Raw genomic sequence first — 27,913 nt, forward strand, 5'->3', positions numbered from 1 at the left:
CCGCGAAGACAGTGGGGTGGCGGGAAGAGGATAAGAGCAGGTGCAACCCAGGATATTAAGCACAGAGGAGGGCAGCAACTGGACACTAACCTCTGTTCTCTCAGGTTCACTCCCACCCTGGAAATCAGGTTGAACGGCTGAGGAGTTTCCTTAGGGAGGGTGGTCACACGACCTCAATCTGGCCATCCTCCCTGGCCACAATGATTGGCTCAGCACTGGGTATGTGCCAGTCAGGTCCCAGTGGGTCCAGACCTTAGGGCTGGAATCATAGGGAATGAGGGGTTCTTTTTCTGTTGGGAGGCTGAAGGTGACTGTTGGGGGCCATCTTGCTTTCCTAACAGAAAAGCCCAGCTGAGAGTGACACCAGCACAGAGGAAAGTAAGCAAGGCCAAGAGGTTGGGAAAGATGATTGCTACTGATGTCATCAAGCACCCAGGTACGGCCTTGCCTAAAACTGTCTGCCCTTAGCCTTCTTAGGTACGTAAATCATTCTCTCCTGCCTCGTTTGATTGCTTGTTTAGGCCGCTTTGGTTTTTCTGTCACTCAGTGGTTATCAAACAACAACAACAACAACAACAACAACAACTCCAATTGCTCCTTGAAGTTGTCTACATGGAGCATCCTGGAATTGTGACAGTATGGATTTAGGCTAGGTTCAAGTGGTACTTTGAGATAACAGTGAAAAACTCCACAGTCTAACCTGGAGATCCAAATGGATTCAAACCGTATCTGTTGGCGGCCTGCCATAGGCTGAGCCAGTCACATTACCCAAATTAATCCTCATAGGACCGACCTTATTAAGGTAGCAACGGATGACCCCATTTTAGAGGACGTGGTGGAGGCTCAGAGAAAGGAGGTGACAGGGCTATAGCTTAGAAGTGTGGAGCCCAGATTGCACACCCGGATTCTGCTGTGTGCAGCCTGAGAAGCCTCATGGTATGGCCTGTCCGTGTGTCAGGGCACCCGGCCCCACGCCTGGGATTCTGTGGGTGCTGAGACTTGGTAACTGTCACGTGCCTGTTACAAGACTCAAAAAAGCAATGTGCACTGAAGGCAGGCAGGGACCTCCTTTCCCCAGCACTAACACACCTTCCCAGTTCCCCGAGGACCAGAATCCCTCTCTTTCCCTTGCTTTCCTTGGCAGAGTCCTGCTCATGTGACCACAGGGCAGTCCCCCATTCACAGCTGGCATTGGGAGCTGCTACAAGGGAGGCCAAGAGCCTTCACCCTTCCACCATGCCTGGGGACATCTCTTTCCTTGGAGCCTTGGGGAACCTGACGCCCGACTTGCACACCCGAGGTCTTTTCCAGAACATGCAAGAGTCTCACTCGGTTTGGAATGGGATGTATCCATCACTGCACTTTCCATGTCTCACTCGTGCACTCCTTTCTGTGAACTGTGGCCTCCCGTGCCTGCCACAGGAGAGGCCGAGCTGACAAGAAATCAACAGCTTAGCACTTGAAGGGACACACGAGGCAAGAGCTGACAGCTGGAAAGCTCTATTTAGAAAAGACCTCACGCTTTACACTGAAGAGGCTGTCGAAGCCCTTGGGGTCTGGAAGCAGTGCTTGGGCCAAAGTGAACTGGAAGGCTTCATGATGGCTGGAGGCTCTGGCCATGATGGGAGAGGAGAGGGTGTGGTGAGGTCCTTGAGGTGACCCAAAGGCCCACTGTGTGCAGGCTCAGGTTGGCCAGAGAGGAAAAGGCAGAGGCTTGTCCCAGAGGTGTTCACAGACCAAACGTGAATGGGCCAACCAGACAGACAGCACTGTAGCTCATGGGTGTAGAGTACAGGGACAGGGGCAGAGATCCAAGTCTGTTGGGGAACTAGTTAAGAACAGAGAAATTTTAACTGACACTAGAAGGCTGTATCAGTTGGATGTGTTTGGCTGAAGTGACAGAAAACCCTACCAAGAGTGGCTTAAACTACGAAGGCATCTAACATTGAATGTTTAATGACGATGTGAGAGATGGGAGGTCCAGAGGTGGTCTGGTGGCCCACAAGGTCATCAGTGACCCAGGTGCCTCCTGCCTCTCCGTTCTACCCTTAACAGAATATTGGTGTCACTGGTTAATGGTTGCAGTGTGGCTGCCTCCACTCTGGCCGTCACATCTGCACAGTTAGCACTCAAGTCGGAAGCAAGGGGGCACCTTCTTGAACCTTGTCCACCTCTTCTCAGGAAGGAGAATCTCTCACAGAAGCCCCCAAAGACTTCCTCTAATACCTCATTGGCCAGAACTGAGTCCCGAACCCCTTCCCCAGCCAGTCACCAGCTGCAGGAAAAGTGGTTGCCGTGACTGGCTTGGACCAACCCTGATTCCTCCAAGTGGAACATCCACAGGAAGAAGGCAGGGCGGGCTGGACAAAGGCTACTATGTGAGCATCTGACACCATCCAGCTCTAAGGGACAAGTGGATAAGGGAGCTGAGGGCTCAAAGCACAGGGGATGGAGAGCAGAAGGAATGGCACAGAGGTGCAGAGGTGTGGGGACAGCTTGGGTGCTCGGGATTACTGCTGGTTCATTACCGTGGGAACACTGCACAGGTGGGAAAGGTGGGCAGGCCCTCATTTTCCAGTTTAGGCCTGGAGCGGGGCAGGCCTTAGGCTATGGGGAGCTCCTAGGAGACGCTGAGCATGAGAGTGAGTGCGGGAGCAGAGGGGAAATTGCAGTTTTGTACAGGAAATTTAGGAACAGAGTAGAGCCATTCTGTGACAGCCAATAATGTCACTAATAAAACTCTGGTGGCCTCTATTCAAACGGATGATTATAATTGACAAGAGAGAGCAAAAATGACCTTAACTCGTGCATTTGGTAGTGGCAGCTACCTGTTTCTGGATATTAGAACGCACACCCTCAGCCTGGTCCTTTAGACAGCTACTGTGTCACATCTGTGACCCTGTGGCCCCCACCGGTCCCACCTGCCCTCAGCCTGGCTTCCAGCCGGAGGCCCCAGGGGGCCTGAAATGACTCGGTGCCTGGTGTTGTCATGTACACGGGATGCCCCCAGCTTGAGGGTGGGGCTGACTGTGTCCCACTCTCCAGAAAAGACAGCAGAGGCTGCAAGTGAGTGGGGGCTTGCTGTGAGGTGTGGGGTAGGGTGTGACCCCAGAGCCTCTGCCTTTCCCCATCCACCGTGCTATGTATGACTTCAGGACTTCAGGAAGTTTGCTTATTGGCTAAACAAACCCAAGGGGGGCTCAGAACTCCTGCTGACTCCAGCGCTCCACCAGGGGGGTGCAGAGGATGGGAAGGGAGAGGACATGGGGAGGGGAGGGAGGAGGGCTCTACTCTGTGCCATGCTCACCCATGCAGAGGGGCACACATGTGACCCCATAAACGTGTCATCCATCCATTATGCCCTGGGGCCCTCTGAGCCGAGTGTGAAGAATGCCCTGCTCTTGCAGGGACCACACGGTCTGGGGGTGCCCAGGTGGGCAGGTGCACCGTGGGGGAGGCCCTCACGGTCCAGCCCGTGTCTGAGAGGGCAGCAGCCCTAATGAAGACCCTCTGTTCCAGAAAATCACATCCTGGGATGGACAGGTGCCCGGGTTGCCAGGTCAGCCAATTCTGGCCTTAAAGGGCAAGCTGATTTCTTCTGGGGCCACAGCTTCTGAGCTTCAAGTTGAGTCCCATTATGCACATCAATTCTGTTCCCTTCCTGTGTTGACTTTAGTGTTAAGAGGTCACCCCAATAAACTCCCCCTCGCACACAGGCCAGCAGGCCTCTTTTCATGCAGTTCTGTAAAACGTTGAGCTGAGGGTTTAGAATCACTAGGCTGGGAGGGGCCTGTCTGACCAAGCAGGGCGGGTGGGCCAGCGCTGAGGATTCACCCAGAAAACCTCAGCCAGGAAAGTGTCAGGCCGCCAGGAGAGCTGCCGCCAGGGATTGAGTGGATTTAGAGGAAATCGATTAAGTGGATTCATCCAGCTGCCTCCGGGACAGCAGGCCCTGGAGGGTGGATGTATGTGTGAAAGATGGAGTGTCCCAGCCGCCTGGACCCGCCCCTTCTCCAAACCAGGTGGCGAGACATGGCTTTGAAATAGGAACACCGGCATTCAAAGCTGGCTCCATCACTTAGTCATCAAAAGGAAAATGAGCCTCAGTTTTCCTATCTGTAAACTGGGACTCTTGAAAGCCCTCCCTCTTAGGGTGGGGTGGGGGGGATTAAGCGAGGTAACACCGGGTTAGCTCGGAAGCTGGTTGGGGCTGAGTGTGCTCCCAGACACGCTATCATTGCTGTCATGATCCCTGTCTTCCAGGGCAGGGTCGGAATGCTTTCTCCATAAAGCATTTTACTCCGCCTTTGTGTCTGCCACAACTCCTCGGCTCTGCTGTTCTGATGCAAAACAAACCTTAGCCATAGGTAGTCCGCACTCTCCAGCTCTGCTTTCTGGGTGACGGGGGTTCAGGCACCTGGGACCTGCCATGTGTCACAGTTGCATTTTCAGCAGTGGGCAGGGCTGTTTTCCCAACAAGTTTCACTTGGCCTTGGATTGCTAACCTTGTTCTAGGAGGCATGAGTCCCCTGGAGTCCCCTAAAGTCCTTGGTCAGAGGCTCATGTGCCCTGGAATCCATACCTCCCGGCCCCCAAGCAGTGGGGCAATTAGTAAATCGTGCCCCTGGGGGCCTTGCAGCTAAGACCCGAGTGAGTGGCGCTCTGTCCCTTATTCAAACGACCAGGAAACCCAGTCATGGGAGACGGGGGATTCGCCCAGGTCACACAAACTCAGTTCAGACTTCCTGGGGCACTGTGACCTGCTCTTCATCACTGTCAGTGACAAGGGAAAGGCCTCAGGTGGGAGGGGTGTGTGGACAGGAGGACCTGTTGGGTCACGCTAGCCTCGCCTGTCAAGGAGCAGCTCTGAGTGACACATGGCCCACGTGTGTCACCTTTCAGCTCGTAAGAGAAGGTCCCTTTGGAAGCACTGGCTTCTGTCCTTCAATGGAGAGCCAACTGCATGCCAAGCACAGCAACCCTATGAGTCAGGTTGGGAAAGCAGGGCACAGAGAGGTCAGGGCAGTTTCCAGGTCACACAGCAGGTAGGGGCAGAGCTGGGGTCTGATGCAGACCTGATGCCCAGGCCCACACTCTCTACTTCCCCAGGAGCCATCATGACAAATGCCAGTGTCCCTCGGAGAGGTACCAGCTATCAGCCCCGGGAGCCATCCCTGCCCAACAACCAGGCAGTCATAAAAGGGAGGAAGGACAGGGATGTTTCCAGGGTGCCAGGCTGGGTTTGAATCCTGGCTCTGTCTCCAGGTGAGTCACCAAGTCCTCCTGTCCCCATGGTGCTGAAATCAGCAACTAATTTTTTAAAAAAATTTCTAATTAACGTTTTTTATTTAGTTTTGAGAGAGAGAGAGAGACACAGAGCATGAGCGAGGGAATGGCCAGAGAGAGAGGGAGACATGGAATCCGAAGCCAGCTCCAGGCAGTGAGGCGGCTCTGCCAGTGAGGCAGAGACCTAGCGGCCTGCAGGCCACTGCACCCTGCCCAGGAGGCTGGTTTTGGGGTGGTGGTGGTGAAGGGGTGCCCCTGCATGTCCACAAGGAGGCCACCAGGTGGGGGCACAGGGGCTGCACATATCCTGAATCTGGACCCTGTCTCGGGGCTCCTGGCCCTCAGCCCATCTCTAGTCAAGCGACTTTAACCAAGGGCCAGGAACTAGGCCTCAGGGGCCAAATCCAGACTTTGAAAGAATTAATTTTCACATTCAACATTGGGAGAGTTCAGATGGAAACCCAGGTGTGGCGATTTTAGCGGTGGCTGTGTGATCTGACATGAGAAGATCTAGCTGGGTAAGAGCCAACATGGAGGGAGAGCGTGCAAGTTGTTTTTGCATCTTGCATCCACGAAATACAGACAGATCAACTCGAAACCATCCTGCACACCTAGAAAACTGATTTGAGTATTAACACAACAACATGCATAACCTGAACCACAGAACTCAGCAGGTACACAACACGGAGAGGTGAACTGGGGGAGAGAGAAGCCGCGGAGGGCAGGGAGCTGTTTTTGCATGTAGAGAGAGGATGGAGACGTGGGCGGGGGGGTGAGGTACGGGAAAAACACTCCCCCCCCAAAAGCATTTGGAGAGAAAGTGAAAAAGTGGAAACAGCCACAGTGACTGAACTAAAAAGGGAGAAAGGAGAAAGGAGAGGGCTTAAATTCCATTAAGATGCTATAAACAGGTGGAACACAGAGCCTGGAAGTCCGCAGCTCAATACCTGGCAGTGCTCTGGTGGGAAGGGCAAATCCCCAGGAGCAGAGTGAAGTCCAGTGGGTCTTCGAGCCACAGGGGAGAGGCGGTTCCCCTGCTGGGAGGACATCTGGTAGAGGCGGTGCGGCCCCCACAGAGGCACAGGTACCAGCAGACCCCGGAGAACAACCATATTCGCCGGTGCTGGAACAAGGTTGTCAAGGGTGAAGCCTGGCGCCAGAATTGTGTTGTGATTTTGCATAATCCCTGAAATGCTGCCGTTATATGATTGCGTGAACTTTTTCTGGGGCGGGCTGTCACCCGGTCGCAGTCTCTGCGCAGCAGCAGCAGCACGGTCCTGTGAACGTTCCTGCGTGTGGTTGGCACCTGGCCATTGCTCAGTGAGACTCTCCCATGGAAAGTCTCAGCGGGTCAAAGCCACAGACCCTCAGAAGTGAGGGGTCGGGAAACACCGCTGCATCTGAGATAAAACTCAGGAGGGAGGTGCCGCCTGGCAACCTGACGGCTTGGTCACGGACAGTGTAAAAGCAGGCAGTGAATGGAAGCTGGAGACAAAGGACAGGTGTGTGACTGCTGGTTGGGGAGAGCAGAGTTCCCATACTAGAGACTGGGTAGCCGGGAGTCACCATTTTCACCCCTCCTGCGCATGAGCATACATACCTATAAGCGCCACAACAATCCACCCCAGTAAGCTAAGCAGTGCCATCTAGTGGAGAATGGAGCTGTTACACTAAGCCCCACCCAACTGGGCCAACCTCGCTCTTCAGGAACACCACAAGTCTCTCTGCTTGCTTAGTTTATGGACTATAAAGTGCTTCATAGTTTGACTTCTAGGGAAAAAGGATGTAATTTCAACCATATTTCAGGCTGTTGGCTGGTCCATCTATTCCATTTTCTTTTTCTTTTTTGTTTCTTTTCTTTTTCTTGACTACAGGAAGAGAAAAAAATTATTTTTATTTTCAATTTTTATTAAAAATATTTTTCTTTAATTTTTATTTCTACTATACTTTTTACTTTTTTGTAAGTTTCCAAATTCTATTTTACTTCCATCATTTCATTTTATTCTATATTCATTTTTCATTCTATATTCATCTTTTTCAAATTTTCAAATGTTTTCCTTCTCCCCCCCTTTTTTCCCTCCAATCTATCAATCTCATTTCAAGAACCAGAACAAAACACACCTAGGATCTAGCATCATTTATTTGATTTTTGTGTGTGTGTGTTTAATTTTTAATTTTGTATTTTTTACATGATTAATTCTTCTTCTTCCTTGAAAATGACAAGACGAAGTTATTCACCCCAAAAGAAAGAGCAGGAAGAAACGACAGCCAGGGACTTTAACCAACACAGACCCAATCAAGATGTCTGAATCAGAATTTAGAAGCACGATAATAAGAATACTACCTGGAGTCGAAAATAGATTAGAACCCCTTTCTGCACAGATAACAGAAGTTAAATCTAGTGAGGATGAAATAAAAAATGCTATACTGAGCTGCAATCTTGAAAGGATGCCATGGTGGCAAGGATGGATGAGTCAGAGAAGTAATTCAGAGATACAGAGGACAAACTTATGGAGAATAATGAAGCAGAAAAATAGAGGGAAACCAAGGCAAAAGAGCACGATTTAAGAATTAGAGAAATCAGTGACTCATTAAAAAGGAACAACATCAGAATCATAGGGGTCTCAGGAGATGAAGGGGGGGGGGTTGAAGGTTTAAGTGAGCAAATCACAGAAGAAAAGTGTCCTAATCTGGAGAAAGACACAGACATCAAAATCCAGGAGTTACAGAGGACTCCCATTAGATTCAACAAAAACTGACCATCAACAAGGCATCTCATAGTCAAATTCACAAAATACTCAGGCGAGGAAAGAATCATGAAAGCAGCAAGGGAAACAAGTCCTTAACCTACAAGGGAAGACAGGTCAGGTTTTCAGCAGACCTATCACCAGAAACTTGGCAGGTCAGAAAGGAGTGGCAGAATATATTCAGTGTGCTGAATTGGAAAAATATGCAGCCAAAAATTCTTTATCCAGCAAGGCTGTCGTTCAAAATAGAAGGAGAGATTAAACGTTTCTTAGACAAACAAAAATTAAAGGAGTTTGTGACCACTAAACCAGTCCTGCAAGGAAGTTTAAGGGGGACTCTCTGAGGGGGGAAAGGATGAAAAAGAGAGAGAGAGAGAGAGACCAAAAGCAACAAAGACTAGAAAGGACAAGAGAACACCACCAGAAACTCCAACTCCACAAGAAACATAATGGCAATAAATTTATATCTTTCAGTACTCACTCTAAATGTCAATGGACTAAATGCTCCAACCAAAAGACATAGGGTAACAGAACGGATAAGAAGACAAGATCCATGTATATGCTGTTTACAAGAGATCCACTTTAGAACTAAAGATATCTTCAGATTGACAGTAAGGGGATGGAGTACCATCTATCATGCTAATGGCTGACAAAAGAAAGCCAGAGTAGCCATACTTATATCAGACCATCTAGACTTTAAAATAAAGACTGTAACAAGAGATGAAGAAGAGCATTATATCATAATGAAGGGTCTATCCACCAAGAAGACCTAACACTTGTAAATATTTATGCTCCAAATGTAGGAGGACCCAAATATATAAGTCAATTTATCACAAACAGAAAGAAACTCATTGATAATAATACCATCATAGTAGGGGACTTCAACACCCCACTTACAATGGACAGATCATCTAAACAGAAAATCAAGAAGTAAACAATGGCTTTGAATGACACACTGGACCAGATGGACTTAACAGATATATTCAGAAAATTAAATCCTAAAGCAACATGGGGTGCCTGGGTGGCTCAGTCAGTTATGCGTCTGACTTCGGCTCAGGTCATGATCTCGTTGTCCGTGAGTTCGAGCCCCACATCGGGATCTGTGCTGACACCTCAGAGCCTGGAGCCTGCTTCAGATTCTGTGTCTCCCTCTCTCTCTAATCCTCCCCCATTCATGCTCTGTCCCTCTCTGTCTCAAAAATAAAGAAACGTTAAAAAAATTTAATCCTAAAGCAACAGAATATACATTCTTCTCCAGTGTGCTCAGAATTTGCTCCAGAATAGATCATGTACTGGGACACAAATAAATCCTCAACAAACACAAAAAGATCGAGATCATAACATGGATAGTTTCAGACCACAATGCTGGGAAACTCAAAATCAACCACAAGAAAAAAAAATGTGGAAAGATAACAAATACTTGGAGACTAAAGAACATCCTACTAAAGAATGATTGGGCTAACCAAGAAGTTGAAGAGTAAATTTAAAAGTACATAGAAGCCAATGAAAATAACACCACAGCCCAAAACCTCTGGGACACAGCAAAGGCGGTCATAAGAGGGAAGGATATAGCAATCCAGGCCTTCTGACAGAAGGAGGAAAGGTCTCAGATACACAACCTAACCTTACACCTTAAAGAGCTGGAAAAAGGACAGAGAGGAAAACCCAACACCAGCAGAAGACAGGAAATAATAAAGATTAGAGCAGAAATCAATGCTATCGAAACCAAAAAACAAAACAGAACAAAACAAAAACCCAGTAGAACAGATCAATGAAACCAGAAGCTGGTTCTTTGAAAGCATTAACACAATTGATAAACCACTAGCCAGTTTGACCAAAAAGAAAAAGGAAAGGACCCAAATAAATAAAATCAGGAATGAAACGGGAGAGATCACAACCAACACAGCAGAAATAAAAACAAGAAGAGATTATTATGAACAATTATACGCCAATAAAATGGGCACTCTTGAAGAAACGGACAAATTCCCAGAAACATATAAATACCAAATCTGAAACAGGAAGAAATAGAAAATTTGAACAGACCCACAACCAGGAAAGAAATCTAAATATTAATCAAAAATCTCCCCCAAAACAAGAGTCCAGGGCCAGATGGCTTTCCAGAGGAATTCTACCAAACATTTAAGGAAGAGTTAACACTTATTCTCTTGAAGCTGTTCCAAAAAAATAGAGGAGTGGAAGGAAAACTTCCAAACCCTTTCTATGAGGCCAGCATTACCTGGATTCCAAAACCAGACAGAGACCCCACTAAAAAGGAGAACTATAGACCAATTTCCCTGCTGAACATGGGTGCAAAAGTCCTCAACAAGGTATTACCAACAGGACCCAACAATACGTTAAAAAAATTATTCGCCATGACCAAGTCGGATTTATATCTGGGATGCAGGGCTGGTTCAATATCTGCAAACAATAGATAGGATTCATCACCTCAATAAAAGAAAGGACAAGAACCACATGAACCTCTCAATAGATGCAGAGAAAGCATTTGACAGCATCCTTTCTTGATAAAAACCGTCAAGAGAGTAGGGATAGAAGGATCACACCTTGAGATCATAAAAGCCATATATGAAAGACCCAATGCTAATATCATCCTCAATGGGGAAAAACTGAGAGCTTTCCCCCTAAGGTCAGGAACACAGCAGGGATGTGCACTCTCACCATTGTTATTCAACATAGTATTGAGAGTCTTAGTCTCAGCAATCAGACCACACAATGAAATAAAATGTATCCAAATCAGCCAGGAGGAGGTCAAACTTTCACTCTTTGCAGGTGACATGATACTCTATATGGAAAACCCAAAAGATTCCATCAAAAAACTGCTAGAACTGACCCATGAGTTCAGCAAAGTCACAGGATATAAAATGAATGCACAGAAATCAGTTGCATTCCTATACACCAACAATGAAGCAACAGAAAGAGAAATCAAGGAATCGATCCCGTTTACAACTGCACCAAAAACCATGAAACACCTAGGGATAAATCTAACCAAGGAGGTGAAAAATCTATACACTGAAAACTATAGAAAGCTTGTGAAAGAATCTGAAGAAGACACAAAGAAATGGAAAAATATTCCATGGTCCTGGATAGGAAGAACAAATATTGCTAAAATGTCAATGCTATCCAAAGCAATCTACATAGTCAATGCAATCCCTATCAAAATAACACCAGCATTCTTCCTAGAGCTAGAACAAAGAATCTTAAAATTTGTATGGAACCACGAAAGACCCCGAAGAGCCAAAGCAATCTTGAAAAAGAAAACCAAAGCGGGAGGCATCACAATCCCAGACTTCAAACTTTATTACAAAGCTGTAATCATCAAGACAGTAGGTACTGGCACAAAAACAAACCCTCAGATCAATGGAACACAATAGAGAACCCAGAAATGGAGCCACAAATGTATGGTCAACTAATCTTTGACAAAGCAGGAACGAATACCCAATGGAATAAAGACGGTCCCTTCAGCAATTGGTGCTGTGAAAACTGGACAGCAACATGCAGAAAAATGAACCTGGCCCACATTCTTACACCATACACAAAACTAAACTCAAAGTGGATGAAAGACCTAAACATAAGACAGGAAGCCATCAAAATCCTCCAGGAGCAAGCAGGCAAAAATCTCTTTGATCTTGGCAACAGCAACTTTGTACTCAGCACGTCTCTGGAGGCAAGGAAACAAAAAGCAAAAATGAACTACTGGGGTCTCATCAAAAGGAAAATTCTGCACAGCGAAGGAAACAATCGGCAAGACTTAAAGGCAACCAACAGAATGGGAGAAGATATTTGCAAATGACATATCAGATAAGGGTTAGTATCCAAAAGCTATAAAGAACTTATCCAACTCAACACCCAAAAATCAAACAATCCAGTGAAGAAATGGGCAAAAGAGATGAATAGACACTTCTCCAAAGAAGACATCCAGATGGCCAACCGAAACATGATAAAATGCTCAACGTCACTCATCATCAGGGGAATACCAATCAAAACCACAATGAGAGAACACCTCATACCTGTCAGAATGGCTAACCTTAACAACTCAGGCAACAACAGATGTTGGGGAGGATGCAGAGAAAGAGGATCTCTTTTGCATTGTTGGTGGCAATGCAAGTTGCTGCAGCCACTCTGGAAAACAGTATGGAGGTTCCTCAAAAAAATAAAAATAGAACTACCCTACGACCCAGCCATTGCACTACTAGATATTTATCCAAGGGATACAGGTATGCTGTTCTGAAGGGACACATGCACGCCAATGTTTACAGCAGCACTGTCGCCATTAGCCAAAGTATGGAAAGAGCCCAAATGTCCATCTCTGGATGAATGGATAAAGATGTGGTATATACATACAATGCAGTACTACTCGGCAATCAAAAAGAATGAAATCTTGCCATTTGCAACTACGTGGATGGAACTAGAAGGTATCATGCTAAGTGAAGTTAGTCAGTCAGAGAAAGACAAATTCCTATAACTTCACTCCTATGAGGACTTTCAGATACAAAACAGAGGGAAGGGAAGCAAAATTAATATAAATACAGGGAGAGAGACAAAACATAAGAGACTCTTACACCTGGAGAACAAACAGAGGGTTACTGGAGGGGTTGTGGGAGGTGGGATGGGCTAAATGTGTAAGGGGCATTAAGGAATTTATATTGTTGCACTATATGCTAACTAACTTGCATATAAAGTCAAAAAAATTAATATAAACAGAAAAAGAAGATCCAGACGCTGGGGGGACATTCCCTCCAGGCCGCTCTCTTCTGGGGCTCAGATGGAGCCATCCTGTGGACAGAGCTTGTGTCCCCAGACCTCCACAGTCCCCACTGCTCCCTAAGCTCCCCCTGCCTCTCCATACTCGGCCCCTGGAGTCATCTGAGTTTGCTGTCCTCCCTGCTGCCTCATGGAGCTTCACTTCCTCATCTGGGCATGAGCCACAGCCATGTCAGCCTGCCCCAGTCCCTGGCCAGGGGTCTCAATGGGCTGAGAAGGTAGCCCTCAAGGCCGGCCCTGCAGAGGCAGCTGAGAAGGGGAGGAGGTGGGCCAGGAGTTGGGAACAAGGGCTCTGGGAAGTGTCCCCAAGGTATGCCAAGGCTTCTGACTTCCCAAGATCCACCCTAACAGTCCCTCATATGGCCCTCCATCAGGCATTTGCAGACCCCAGCCAGCGGGTGTCTGTGGTCCCAAGGTCAACACTGAGGGCACACAGCAGCAGACGCCCAGCCCAGTGCTCCAGTTCTGGCATGTATAGCTCATATATGGCACATGTGCTCATGTATAGCACAGCATCCTGTGAGGTGGCTGTGGCCAGGCCTACTTGCAGTGAGACAAGGGGCTTGCCCGAGGTCATGCACACTAATAGGGGTTAGAACCTCAGTCTGCCATTCTATAAAGCTGCCCCTCAAAAAGCAGACCATGTCCCCAGGAGACTGGTCATCAGGCAGTTACAATCAGGTGATTTGAGTATGGATGGGGTGAGTGTGTCAGGGTGGGGGGTGGGCAGTGGCCAGACAGGGTCAGAAGAGCAGAGTCCTGAAGGGGGAGGGGCTTTGCTAGGTGCTGAGGACCCAGCTTGTGCAAAGGCCCAGGGGTGGGATGCAATGGGGGCGACAGGGCTCGCATGCTAAGGCAGGAGCAGCAGGGTGGGACAGAAGGTGACGCTGGGCGCACTCGCCCCCATGTGTGGAAGCCCCCAGATTCCCCCCTCCTCCAGGCTCCACCCACGTCCTGGAAGCCCTGTCTCCACGTCTCCATCTGTCTCCTGCCCCGAGGCCCGGCACCCTAGCCGTCTCCTCAGCGTCCTGAGCTTCCACACTGTCCTGTCTTGGCTCAGACACAACAGATGGATTCCCGCCCTTGAAGTGATAATTAGTTTCTCATTACTGAGAGGTACCATCCTGACATGTCCTCAAAGTTTAAAATAAATTAAAATTGGAAAAAAAAATCCAGACTGTTAATGGTGTAAATGAGCACAGGAGTAAGAGAAGGTCCCTCGGCTCCTATTAATGATGGAGCCCTTCTGGTCCTAGAGAGAGGGAGGAGGTGGGCTTGACCCACAGGTGGCCTGTGTCTATTCAGTATTCTATCTATCATCACATTTTTCTCAGCCCGTTTCTGCATCTGGCCCAGAGCCCTTAGAGAGCTCACGGACTAGAGAGGAACCAGGGTGATCATAGCCCTGCACCGGAGGGGGTCTCGGTGAGGCCAGAGGGGGCTGTGGAAGGCAGTGGGAATCAAGAAGGGCTTCGAGCAGGAGGGTCTCCCAGGATGAGCCATCATCTGGCCACAGGGAAGCAATGGGAATACCTGATGAATGAGTAAGTGAATGAACGAATGAACGAATGAACAAATGGGTGCCCATCCAACAGAGAGCAAGGAGGAGCAGCCAGACCAGGCCTGGGTGGAAATGCGAGGCACCCTGAGTGGGAGGGCTGTAGTGTGATAACTGCCACACACCTGTCCTTATGGCCCTCTCGCTGCCGCACCTAACCTGAGCCGGCTGCATGGGAGCCCTGCTCTGTCCTCTGCTCCAGGACACTGCTCATCATTCCTAGCAATATCCCCCAGGGTGTCCTCAGTATCCCCACATGTACTTGTACCTGCCCCCTGGGGGTTGGCTGAGTTCAACAGATTGATAACGCAGACTCGGGTTAATTAGAAAGGTGAAACCAAGGAGTACCGAATGCACAAAATACAGACTCGAGGCAAAGCTAAGATTCCACACTAATAATTAAGACACGGGCATCCCACTGCAGCCTCAGGGCCTTTGCACTTATTCTTCTCGCAACCTGGAACTCTGCCTAGTGTATCACTTGTTCCCAAAACACCTTTAAGAACTGTGTCCAACATCCTTCCTGATTTTATTTTTCTCCACTCTGTACACCGCCACCTGACTTTGTGTACACGTCACTTCTTTTTTTTTCCGTCTCTCCCACTAGACCTTTGGCTACATCAGAATGGAGACCCCTGCTGGCTTGAGCCACCGCTGTGCCCTGGTGTCTGGAATCAGCCCAGCATGCGAGGGCCTCAGTGAACGTGCCCCGGGTGAGTGAATGTTGTAGACCACAAACCAGAATGTCCTGGGTAGTGCTGAGGGCTGTTTATTCACCCTTTATTGACCCCCTACGTGTGCCTGGCACCGACCTAGGCATAGAGGCAGCAATGAATGAGGCAAAACAAACAAACAAACAAACAAACAACAACTCCCAGATACCTCTGTGCCCTGCTCCTGAGGCAAAGACACTGTGGAGGGTAGACAGTGAGCACACTGTGTTAGAAGAGGCATGCACGGCAGAGGAAAGGCAGGAGTCAGGAGGCTCAGAAGTGCCAGGGTGGGGCTGGAAGAGGCTGGGGGCCAACCACGGCTGGGGCGTGGGGGAATAATCATGGGAGAAGAGATTGCATAGGACCTGGTGCCCTTGTGTATGAGGACTCTTCCTCCAGATGGGGGAGCCGTGCCTGGGTGCTCGAGCAGGGGTGGAGCCCTGAATGCCCCGAAGGGATGAAGTTGGTAATGGCAAGGGAGACTAGGGGTGGGGGACGCTGTGACTGGGGGTTGGGTAGGCGGGGATGGTTCCTCGGAGAAGGTGACACGTAAGATGAGGCCGGTGTGCATGCATCTGTCTGCCTGACAGGTCGCATGCTGAGTCACTTTGACTTGACCTCTCTGGCTTGTCACCACCCCCTCCCGCCCCCAGGAAGAATCCTCCTTCTAGGGGCCCACTCGCCAAATAGAAATGACCAACGCAGAGCCCACACCCCCCCCCACTTCCTTTCAGGCTGCCAGACTCTCCGACTCCGGGCCACTGTCTACCTGGGGTAATCACCCCTGGGCCAGGTACCAGATCATTCGGGACAGCCCCCACCCAGGCCCCACGGTCCTGAAATTATCCACACTAGCCAATCCTAAGTGTGTCACCTGCCTTGCTTGTTCCCTCCTGCAGAAACCACAAGTAAGGCGCCTGTCACAATTGTCCCTCCTCCTGGGGTTTCTTCACGTGGCCCTGCATGGTGTGGCGTGCCCCTTCCTCCTGGGAACCGTGAGGAACAAACTCTTCTCAAAGGCATCGACTCCTGATCTGTAGGCCTTACTGAACCTCAGATTTTCTCTAGATACACTTTATTTTAAAGCAGCACTACCAGACCCTTTGTAGACAATTAAGAGTAACAAACAAAGGGACTGTATACGTTGTCATGACATCTTCAGCAAAGTTAATGTTATTAGAAGTCCTTCCCCCCCATAAAATGGCAGGTTCCGTAAGAGCAGAGGGCGTATAGGAAATGACCCTGAGCAGACCAGGCACCTGCGAAGTCCTTGGTATCTGTCTATCCAGACTGAGAGCTCAGGCCCAGTCGTCCCCAAGTCCCAGGCTCCACCTTCCTACCGTGCTTGCTGTTTGGTCGGTTTGTCAAATTCAGCTTTTAAGCTTGTCAGCTTTGCAGGGAACTTGTCAGCTCCAAACTCATCTTTCGAGCAATAATCAAGTTACACCGTGCGCGATACGGCCTATTCCCAGAGTTATTTAATTAGAATCCGCAGCTATTAGCAGGGCGAGAGTCAGCACAGCCTATTTCAAAGCCAGCTACCTCTCTGGTGGAGGGTGGGAATGCACGGTGTTGGAGGGAAGAGGATGAAGTCCCTGAAGATACGAGGTGGACTCCTTACGTTGGGAGCATGGAGCCTCTTGCATTTCCAGGGAAGCCCCTGGAGAGGGGAGGACTAGAGCCGAACTTGGCTGTTCACCCCATGGAAGGAAGGGCTGAGAATTTCGGAGGGCTGTGGTTCTGGGAGCAGCCTGGCCCAAAGGAAGCACACGGAAAAGTCTGCCCCAAGACTGCTGTCCTGGTTACGACAAGGTTCAGCTGCTGTCACGGAGGTGCCCCGCAAGAGTTTGCATCTCTCTCTGGCTCAATCTACAGGCAGACGGTCCAGGGCTGGCCTGGCAGGGCGGCCCCAGGAAGCTCCTCTCCCCAAAGCCCTGTCATCCCAGAGGAGCCACCCTGGGGCCAGGGTGGGAGTTTGCGTTCCCAGCAGCAGGACAGGGAGAGAAACACAAAGGGCCTGGTTCTCTGCTAGGAGACATCCCAGAAGGACAAATCACTTCCCGTCCCATCCAGGGGGGAGAGTCTGGTCACTCAACCGGCCCTGCCGCAGAGGATGCCAGGAACCCTAGGGTCTTGGGCGGCCACACGGGCAGTTCAAAGTCCGGTGTCTGGTTACTCTGAGTAGTGGATAATGCCACCAGGAGCCACATGGACACGTCTGCCACATCTCCTTTAATGTCCTCTCTCGGCACTGACCACTCTCTACCCTGAGTTCATGTTTTACGTGAGACTGTTCATCACACAAGCTGCATGAAGTAATTTCATAATTCAGGAAGCAGGTGAGAACCCACCAGGGGTGTCAAATCGCTGAGGGACGCGATGACTGTCTCTGAAGCTCCCCACCCAGAGCCCACTGTGCACCTGCAGCCAAAGGTGTCTTGAGTCGTGGAAGTCGTCACGTTGGTCCCCACTCTTTAGAAAATGAAGACTGTCCCCGAGAACCCGCTTGGACTAAGGAGACCAGAGGCAGCCAGGGGCCCTGAGCTCACAGGAGAAAGTGTAATTGGTGGAGCATCCCATGCTCCCAGCAGACTGCTTCCCAGGCCCTGAGCTAGGGGACATTCAAGTTTGGGGATGCAGAGCAAAATGCACTAGTGGGCGTGGTCCTGGAAATAAAGGGTGCTGCTCCAAATGCCCACCCCTGCCTGCCTCCCCACCTCTGTCCTGTATGTGCACAGCTTCCTTTGGTGTGAAAACGCTCCAGGTTCCTGTGGTGGGGGGGGATCCCTCCCCATGCGGGACATGGAAAAGCTAGACTCCTGCATTACAGTGGAGACTCAGCTGCAACGTTTGGGACCCCTAAGCTACTTTGGGGGCCAACCCCCTCGCCATTTCCACTCCCACACAAGCTGGTTCTCAGGACTTTGTTACCCTGTTGTGAACTCTTGGTCATAAGCAACACAGGCCACAGGACCTAAATGTTCCCCTTGGCCCTTCTGAAAAAGTGGGGCAATGTTAGTGTAGGAAGGTAGGATACAATCTCTAATTGCTTTCTTTTTTTTTTTTTATTTTTTAATGTTTATTTTTGAGAGACAGAGAGAGACAGAGCATGAGCATGGGAGGGACAGAGAGAGGGGGAGAGACAGAATCCGAAGCAGGCTCCAGGGTCCGAGCTGTCAGCACAGACCCCGACACGGGGCTCGAACCCACAAACTGCAAAGTCACGACCTGAGCTAAATTGGGACACTTAAACAACTGAGCCACCCAGGTGCCCCACAATCTCTACATTTCTGTAAAAAAAATATTTGTTATAACATTTCTTTATTTTTGAGAGAGACAGAGACAGAGTGAGAGCTGGGGAGGGGCAGAGAGAGAGGGAGACACAGTATCTGAAGCAGGCTCCGGGCTCCGAGCCGTCAGTGCAGGGCCCGATGAGGAACTCGGACCCAGGAACTGCAAGATCATGACCTGAGCCGAAGTCGGCCACTCACCGACTGAGCCACCCAGGCGCCTCCACAGTCTGCATTTCTGCCCTGCAATACTCCCACGACAAGTCCCTTAGGTGATTTTTCTATTTAGTTGTTCTGGTGAATTCCCTAGGACTACATCACTCCACACTCCTCCGACCGGGACATGCACGGCCCCAATTCTGTGTGGCGAGGATGCAAACAGAGTATCTGTGATACACCTTTCTGCGGCATCGACTTCATTACAAGATTTGGAATAACGGCCTCCCTCCACCCCATACAAAAAACACAAGAGCAGGGGAGGAGAGAGATGCCTCAGGAAAAGCAGCCCAGTCTCTAAAGCTTCACCCAGCTGGGGACAGGACAGACCCGCAGCTAGGGTGGCCTCTCCTCTTGTAGGCCGCGGACATGAGATACCCTCTTGTTGGGAATCCACTGCAGAGAACTCTGAGGGGTGTGCACATTCCCGTTGTCCACGGGACCATATCTGCTTGCCCAGGCCACCATGTCCACACGGTGCACCCATGTTGCATCACACACACCTGCGTGGGTTTGGGTCCGATTCCTGGCCAGTGTCCTGCACCTGTCCCGGGGCTTCCTGGAGCTCAGCATCTTTCGCTGCACTTAAAATGCAGGGATGGGGAACCTGGGTGGGCCTCAGTCCCTCGGCATCCCACACGTGGTTTTGCTCAGGTCGTGATCTCACAGTTTTGTGAGTTGGAGCCCCATATCGGGCTCTGAGCTGATAGCACAGAGGCTGCTTGGGTTCTCTCTCTGCGCCTCCAGCACTTGCACTGTCCCTCTCTTTCAAAACAAGTATTTATTGAAGTTGCTTTAAACTTCGAAAATGAAACAAAACAAAACAAAATAAAATGGAGGCATGGAGCCGTGGCTCTCTCATTTGGGTTTTATTTTATTGTTTTGAAAAATCTTTTTTTTTCAATCTGTATGCAGTTTCTACACAGTGGTTTTCTGGCTCTAGGGACGTGCTCCCTGGCTCCAGCGTTCGCTGTGCGTGTCTGAGTCTGTGGTGAATGGGTCACACCTGGCCCTGCTAATGGTTCTCATGATGCTGGTTCCTACAGAAGTCAAAAGGCTCTGCTTTGAGAATATGCTGGAGCTGCAGAAGGCTGGAATGAGGCTCCAGGAGAGGGCTGGGCTCTAGGCTCGGTGGGAGACTGCCTGGACATTTTTCCTTCTGCTCTGTCATTACCTGAGGCAGCTGGGGGGTCCTCGGTGTCATGGCCTGGCTCCACATAAGGACTGAGTCCTTCCTCCTGCCCTATATTTTCCCATCGGTCCTTCATAATGGCTTTGAACTCTGCTCTCTTGCTTGGGTGGACGCTCATCAATTTCCTCCAAAGGTTTTCTCATTTGAGGGTCGCAAATACTAGAACATAGTTGCATTCCCCACTCGGTATTTGTCCTGGCGCCTCCCAGAAGACCCCCCTGCCCCAGATGGCTGGAACTTGGATTGGGGAAGGGCTGTGGCTCATGGAGTCATCAAAAAGGAAGGGCCTCACCATGATGGTGTGGCCCTCCACCTTGTGCTTCCTACAACTCCAAATCCAGCAGGTCACTATCCCACCGACACTCCTCCAGCCTGTGAAGCTGTTCTGGATCTGGTCCCACCCGTCGCCCTGGCCAATCTTCTGTGCCATGTCCCCAGGCTTCCTGGAGCTCAGCATCTTTCCCTCCACTTAAAACGCAGGCACGGGGCTCCTGGGTGGCCTCAGTGGCTCAAGCGTCCCACTCTTGGTCTTGCTCAGGTCTCTATCTCACAGTTTTGTGAGCTGGAGCCCCGCGTCGATCTCCGAGCTGATAGCACAGAGTAGACTTGGGATTCTCCCTCTGTCCCTCCCCCACTCGCACTGTCCCTCTCTAAGTAATTATTCATTTAAGTTTTTTGAAACGGTATCCCTTCCCACGTGCTATGTGTTCAGGGGTGTATATTTCTTCTCTTGACGTGGGCACTCGCCCAATGGGACAGGATCCCGTCCTTGGTGTTATCTCTGGGGCTCTTTTTTAGGAGTTGGGGGGAGAGGGGAGACCCAGGAAATAGGAATTGACCTAAGCAGGGGCTGGCATGGCTGGCTGCCCAGGCTTCTACCCAGATCCATTCCTGGCATTAGAACTTCTGTTCCCTCCTCTGCCCCGCCCCTGGGCCCCACTGTGCGACGCTGTGTCTGTATATTGTATACAAACGTACTTGTCTTTTCACTTTGTAAACTACAATGGGCATGGATTAAACCAATATAAACAGATAAAAAGAATAATCACATACAATAAAACCCAGGTAAAGTGAAAGAACAAAATAAAGACACGGACTGTGGCTCAGCTGCTTCCTTCGGTGCAGCTTCCTGTCTTCCTTCAGTGTAGGTTTCAAATGGTGTTATTTGATGATATTTATTAAGGTCAAAGGGGTATGATTTTATTCCCTTTTTTAGGTGTCACATAGCAAAACGCTGTTACTAAGAATCTGAATAACCTTCGTACCGGTCCCTTTTGGCTCGTGTTGCCAAATCGGGATCCTGGGGTCATTGTCCATGGCTCCCAGTATTCACTACTGGCGGTGGACCTTGTTCCCCATGACAGAGGCTGGGCCCCATTGGTTCCCTCTGGGGCTCAGCTTAGTGCTGGGGGTGTTGCTGCCGGATGATGTGCTCGAGCTCCAGTGGGGGGGGGGGGCGGGGCTGAACTGGAGCTCGAGGAGAAGGCTCCAGGGCTCCGCTAGGGGGCTGGGCTCCCTTTGGGGATCCTGGACTCTAGGCTGGCTGGGAGACTGTCTGGCATTTTTTCCTTGTGCTCTGTCTCCTGGTGCCCTTCGGGCCTCAGTTTCTCTTTGAAGAGTTCGGCAGGTATAGCGGGCTCACTGGCAGTCTTTTGTCCTGCCACTGACCTGTTGTACCTCCTGGTTTGGGGAAGGACTGTGGCTGTGGGAGTCGGCAAAACAGGAGGGCCTTACCATGATGGTGTGCCCTGTGATGAGGGAGCATAAGGTAGGCTGAGGGCAAAATACAGGCCGGTACTGCACCCCTCCTGCCCCCCTGGTTGGAATATGTTTGATAACCCCAGACAGTCCTGGCTACCCAAGAAGAAAGGAAAGGGGTTTAAGTGCTTGCCATGGTGATGTGTGGAAAGTAAGGCCAGTGGAAAATAAATCCCTTTACTGCCTACATCCCATTGACAAGTCCTTGAAACAGGCAGAGTGGCCTCCCTGTGGGAGCTCAGATGCCCCAAGGATGACATTTTGGTGGGGGACAAAAGAGAACCTTAGCTGTACATGATCCCAACCTCGAGGATCCTCGAGGATCCTTCCCTTGAGGAAGTCTGCTTCCTTTATCTCAAGTCCCCTAAGATAGAAGCTGGCAATCATCCTGCAAGCTTCTACTTTTCTCTTTTCCTCCTTTACTCTCATTTCAGGTGCTTTTTGGGGAGTGTGGTCTTACTGGAACACTCTCCTGTCGATTGAGCAGGCTGCTACCCTCTAGCCCCGGCCACTCTGTGGGGAGGAGAGCGCCTGCCCTTTGGCTGCAAGTTGGTACCCTGGCCGGGATGGTAATGAGATCCAGAAACTTGATGTCCTGTCTTCACTCCTGTCCTTAGACAACGTTGTTTGTGTAGGGCACGGGACAGCCACCTAAGCCACGAAGCCTAAGACTCCCAAGTGAGGTTTCCTCTTCAGGGGTCTAATGCGATCCCCTCCACAACTCTGGACTAGCCACCTCTGGCCGCAACCGCTTCACTGGGAGACAGCAGGAACCAGTACCTGAGTGAATTAAAACCCAACTGGGGACCATTCCCTAGGGGAGTTGCTTGTGAAGACTCTATGGGTGGGACTGTCACTTGGACCATGATGGATTTCCACCTGTGCTGCTTTCTGTCAATGTCCTCTACTAACTACTACTGAAATTACAAAACTGGGCAATTGATTCCCCCTTGTGAAACTTTTCTAGTGTTTTCCGTGGGTTACAAACGGCAGGTTCTTCAAGAACCTGGAGCCTGGCCTCTGTGGCATGCTCTTCAAAGACCAGGGAATCAGGACATGACCATCAGGGCCCTTTTCAGGCATGGCCTTCGGGGTAAGGTATTTCAGTCCATTCACCAGGCACCTGTCTGCAGTCTAGAATGCAATGGGGAAGTGGGGGGACGCTAGCATCCCTCCTTCAGGAGCCCTTAGTCGGCCAGTTGGTGGTCATGGAGATTTTATTCGAGGGACGCCTTGGGGCACGTTGACACCAGGAAGCTCTGACATACTGTGTGCATGGGGTGCCACCCAGGAGTCGGGGGCATGGTCAGCGGCAACGGAGCCTCTCTCTCTTTTCTTTCGACTTTTCTCTCTGGGAGGAGCATGGGGGCTTCTCCTCAGTCTCCAAAGATTCTCCCTTGGGATGCCTTTGTAACCCACTGGCAACAACTGGGCTTGCAAAATGCAGAAAGGACTGATCCTGTAACACTGTGTGGCCTTAGTAAACGGACAGAGGTACCCACCTCCAGGCCTTCATGGTTACCCGGACCCTGGGTCCCCTTGGGGAACGTGCTCAGGAACCAGGTCAGGAAACTCCCTCCTGATATATCGGATGATAATTGTCTCAACAGGCCTCCTTCCTCCTAAGAGAACCCAGGTTAAGGGAGGAAACACAGGCCATCCCTGACAAAGGGGATGCGGACTCTTTCTCTCTGTTCCTCCTCCTACTAGATGTGAGGGCTTCTCCCTCATTTATTTCCCGGCTTCACAGCTATGATTAGAGCCACGTGTGCTTAGTCTTCCTTGGGACGGGGACTTGAAGGAATATTCCCGAGCAGCTGCTAAAACTCCATTTGTTTCCCCTCTTCTCTGGCCTGACCCAGATCGCCCATTTCCACTTTGGGGGAACAGAAAACGGCATCTGTGCCTCTGACAGAGCTGATGAGGTTGGAACCAGGAAATTGTCCTTGTCTGCCTTCTGCTGGCACCTCACCTCTTCTGCCTTCCCCTCCCCCTCCTCCTGTTTCTGCACCACCTTGGGTGTGGCCTGAGTACCTGGTTCCTATCCCATCCTCAGTGCCTCGGGCACTGCTGGCTCCTTCTCCTACCCTCCAGGTCAAGGAGCCCAGAGCACCCCTGGGACCACCCGCCCCAGATCCCCACCCCCCCCCCCCACACTGGCATCCCAGGGGAACAAACGGATTTTCTTTTTTTAAGTGGATGCAGGTGAAACAATTCAGTGTTGAAACTCACCTAAGTTTGGCGGACCTGTCTTTAGACTTATCAGCATTAAATAGAAAACGTTTTTTCTACCAAGGTTTACCAAAGGTCAGAGAAGCTCATTTTATCTCGGTTGCAATTTGTTAGCACAAAGATGACTTAAAATAATGGTTAGTTGTGCCTGGTTCAAAGTTGTCACAGATTAAGATAGCTTTGAAAGTCTTTGGTAACATGAAACTTTAAGGTTTCGTTGTTGCTGTGTTTTTTTTTTTTAACATTTATGCATTTTTGAAAGAGAGCAAACGGGGGAGGGCTAGAGAGAGAGGGAGACACAGAATCCGAAGCAGGCTCCGGGCTCCGAGCTGTCAGCACAGAGCCTGACGTGAGGCTCGAACTCACGGACCAGGAGGTCATGCCCTGAGCCGAAGTCTGATGCTCAACCCACTGAGCCACCCAGGCGCCTCAGTAACCTGAAACTTTAAAGTTTTCTTTCAAGTCTACATGACAAAGGAGATGAAGTTCATTGGACATCTAGGTTTGTTGTTTTTTTTTTTTTTTTTCCAAATAGGACCGAGTGCTCAAGCATTGATTCCTAAACATAAGGTTTGTCTGCTTTGGAAACAAGGTTCTTTTTCTCAGTTGTCTGCCAGGAGAACCAAAGCTTTCTAAAGCTTTCTAAAGCTTTCTAAAGCTTTCTAAAGATCAGGTCTTTGATGACCTCAAGTGAAAACGTGTCCTTGGTAAAGGAGCTAGGCTTTGCTAACAGCTCTATGATGCTACACGTTTGCCTGTAGGATCTCTCATTGCCACCTTCAACCTTGGTTGAATAAATAAAGTTGTAAGGTTTGTAATGACCTGCAATCCTATTTGGGACAGGCTTCATAACCTTCTAAGGTTTTAGCAGACTTTCCCAAGATTTCAATTGTAAATGAAGTCTTTCTGACCAGGTAGGCCTTTTCATTTGGTATGTTATGTTACTCAGAAAAGCTCTATCAAATGATGGTAAACCTTGGGCTGTACTGCGCGGGTAAATGTTGCAACTACCCCCACTCTACACGCGATTCCTAAAGTGTTCAGTGTTTTGGCATAAGGTCCTCACTTGATATTCTGATTATTGAAGTGTTACGTGTCGCAGAAATAACTGAGTTTCTTCATCAGCTGCATCCTTAAGGACCTCTTGATTCGGAAAAAGGGCTCTGTGGACAAACACGGGTATTTGATGTCTTTAAGATGAACATGAAAACGGGTAAGAATGTCCAGAATTCAGAATTAAAAAGCTGCAATCAAACTGAACAAGAGTTGGGAACGTGGGACTGAACTAACTGAGGAAGATCAGAGTTTTGGGACTCTTGTCAGAGACTGCTGGTTCTCCGATGTTTGCTCTTTCTGGTGAAGGAAACTTCCTCTTAAGATAGCTATGATCTACGGAAATGTCATCAAGCATTCCTTTGTGAGCGGAAGTGTTTATCTTTTCTCTCTACCTAAACCCTCTGACATTCACACGCTCCCAGTGAGTATCCTTTCTCTCGTGACAATCGTACTCATTTGCGTAAGTCCTTGGAATGGGACACCATTGGAAATACTGGTTATTTTTACCAAGGCTTTGACTGGGACGTCCTATTTGAGACCCATGCACAGACTCAGAGGTGTGAGCATGTAGCTCCAAGGGACCAAGGTTGACTTTGGGAAACATGGAGCCATACAGCCCCTTGGAAATGTTGACCGATACCTTGCTTCCGGAGTTCCCAGTAGCCTCCCCAGGTGAGTCAAGAATGTCACTTCCTGGCAGGTGCAGGAACCTCAGGATATCTCGAAGACCTCGTGAAGAGGAATTCGCCCAATTCCACAGATATTGCAGGCCTGTCTGACAGAAGTAACTGGCTTGGCTTCTGGCCTGGAGAGGCTACAAAAAGTTCAGTCTGGAGATTCCAGATAAAAGGTTCCGGCAGAGCAGACTTGAAAAGATCCTTATGATCCATCGCTATTCTTGCTGAACTTATGGAAACAATTGGGCCAAGGTTGTTAAAGCTGGACTTGTCCTACGAGCGAATTAGTCTCGATTTGGCCATCTCTGGAAATGAGGGTTTTTACAGAGACAAACTATGTTTCAAGAACGCATCGTTAGGGATGGTAAATCCTAGTTTTGATTGTCTTTAAAAATTTGTTGTTTGCCTAAGCTAGACAACTGGAGGTAAACTTTGTCACAGTAGCACAGGTATGGACAATCTTCTTGCTTGTTATTCTGCGGGAATAATAACCCCATGGGTATATGATTTAAATGACTGGAAGATGGGATGGATTTACCTACCAATAGACAAAGAGGCTAGTGGTTTATTCATCCTTCACTTGAGGCTGGGTTAATTCATAAATCTCTAAGCATGCAAACATGTCCCTCCTAAACCTGATCTGACAGTTACTAGAAACCTACCCCATAGAAACCCAAAAGACCTGGTTTATTCAAAGGATGGAAAGTCAAATACAAGAGGGGATTTGACTCCAAAATGAAAGGGCTGCAGTCAAGTTACAGGGGCATTTTTCACAGGCTCCCGTATCTCAATGAAACCTGTACCCCCTTTCACAGGAAATCCATTAGCACACGAATGTGCCTTCTTCTTCCTGTGAACCTGTGGAACACTTGTTCACACCTCTTATGATGATGGCAACTTTCTTTTTCATTCTCTTTCCCCAAGTTCTACTAACAAGTCCTTCTTACAATGGGCCATTCAAAAGGACCACCACAGACATTTGAGGTACAAACCAGAAAGACCAACCTCATTCCTGCTGCCTCTTCCCACTCTCCTCTGAGGATGCTTCCCGCCCGACATCTAGCATCTCACTGGCAGCACTAGGAAACACTAAGTTTGTAATTTGCTCTAACCAGTCACCCCTGTTTTTCTCGGTTCCAGAAGAGTACCTCTGATTAATTAGCTGATTGCTTACTGCACCAAACAGAGTCTACAGGATGGCTGTGCATACATCACTTGTTACACAGTTAAGGCCTTAAATGACTCTCAACATACCATTATAGTGTTAAATATGAACATAACTCGAATGCAGAAAACAGTTCTACAAAATAGAATGGCATATGTGCTAACTGCTGCACAAGGTATAACTTACACTCTCATCAAAACAAAATGCTGTGTGTACATTCCAGATGACCACAGAAACATTTCTGGATTTCTCACTGACATGAGTACGACATGGGATGACAGTTCCCAAGAGGAGACGGGTCCTGTGCGGGACCTCGATGCAACCGCGGTTAGGCTAACGTGTGCCCCTTTGTGGGTAAGAAAGAGGCACACGCCCCCCCTCCCACCTGTCCCTTTCCACCACCCTCCACTTGGCACTGATCCATCTCGAAATCTGTTCCCAGGATTATTGTTGTTATTGGAGATACTTTACAAAATTCCTCAGTTTTCAGGCAGGAAGAGTGATGGTATTTTACAACAAAACCGTAAGATGCATGCTTACCCGTAGAGACCCAGCTTTGCAGGGAGTGCTGAGTCAACACCTAGGTTCGTGTTTACCTATCTGCTGTCTTTTCAGCTCATTTTAAAGACAAACAAGAGGCTTCTTCTGCATGCGTGCGTAACGGAAACATCTCTCTACACTGGGTGACTAAAGACATTTTTAAGCAAGATGTGCACATCATATTAGGATGAACTTTATTTTTACATTGTTGTACAATTCATTCATAAACTTAAAAAAAAAATACAAACACATGATTTAATTGTTGTCCCAGAAAAGATTTTTGTGGTGCTACCTGCCACTTCCTCTACTCCTGCTCATATCGGAAATGACCGTTTCACTGGAACAATTTGCACGACTTGAGAGAAAGGTCCCAAGTGTGTCCTGATGGTGGGGAAGGAGGACACAAACGTCCTGCTCGGCGTCCTGCTGCCTATCCCCAGGGTGGGAGGTGGATGGCAGGCCCCCACAGCGCTGACCCTGTGGCAGGCTGGGGTCTAGAAAGAACAGTCCCACGAGAGCGCCACCCAGGGGGTGGGGGTGGGACACGGGAAAGCAATCTGTCGGCAGTTTTTGCTTCCCAAACGAAATTCCGGGCAGTGTGGCTCCAGCCTCCTTGGAAACACTCCCTGGAGACGCTTCCCACGGTAAGCGTGTAAATCAAAGAATGATGAAGCCTCGCTGACCTGAGCCCAACACACTATACA

The 27,913-nt window shown here is 49.3% G+C and overlaps 1 long non-coding RNA gene across 2 annotated transcripts; it reads left to right on the plus strand.

Annotated features, from left to right (window-relative positions):
• Positions 1 to 335: 335 nt before the first annotated feature.
• LOC125159877 (uncharacterized) lies at positions 336 to 27,322 on the plus strand. Of its 2 annotated transcripts, none has more exons than XR_007149961.1 (3): positions 336 to 436; positions 14,978 to 15,083; positions 27,285 to 27,322. It is a non-coding gene; the product is annotated as an uncharacterized LOC125159877 (long non-coding RNA). The 2 variants fall into 2 exon arrangements; XR_007149960.1 differs by lacking the exon at positions 27,285 to 27,322 and adding an exon at positions 21,974 to 22,611.
• The last annotated feature ends 591 nt before the right edge of the window (positions 27,323 to 27,913 follow it).

The sequence above is a fragment of the Prionailurus viverrinus genome, unplaced genomic scaffold, assembly GCF_022837055.1.
Source record: "Prionailurus viverrinus isolate Anna unplaced genomic scaffold, UM_Priviv_1.0 scaffold_76, whole genome shotgun sequence".
Classification (NCBI taxonomy): domain Eukaryota; kingdom Metazoa; phylum Chordata; class Mammalia; order Carnivora; family Felidae; genus Prionailurus; species Prionailurus viverrinus.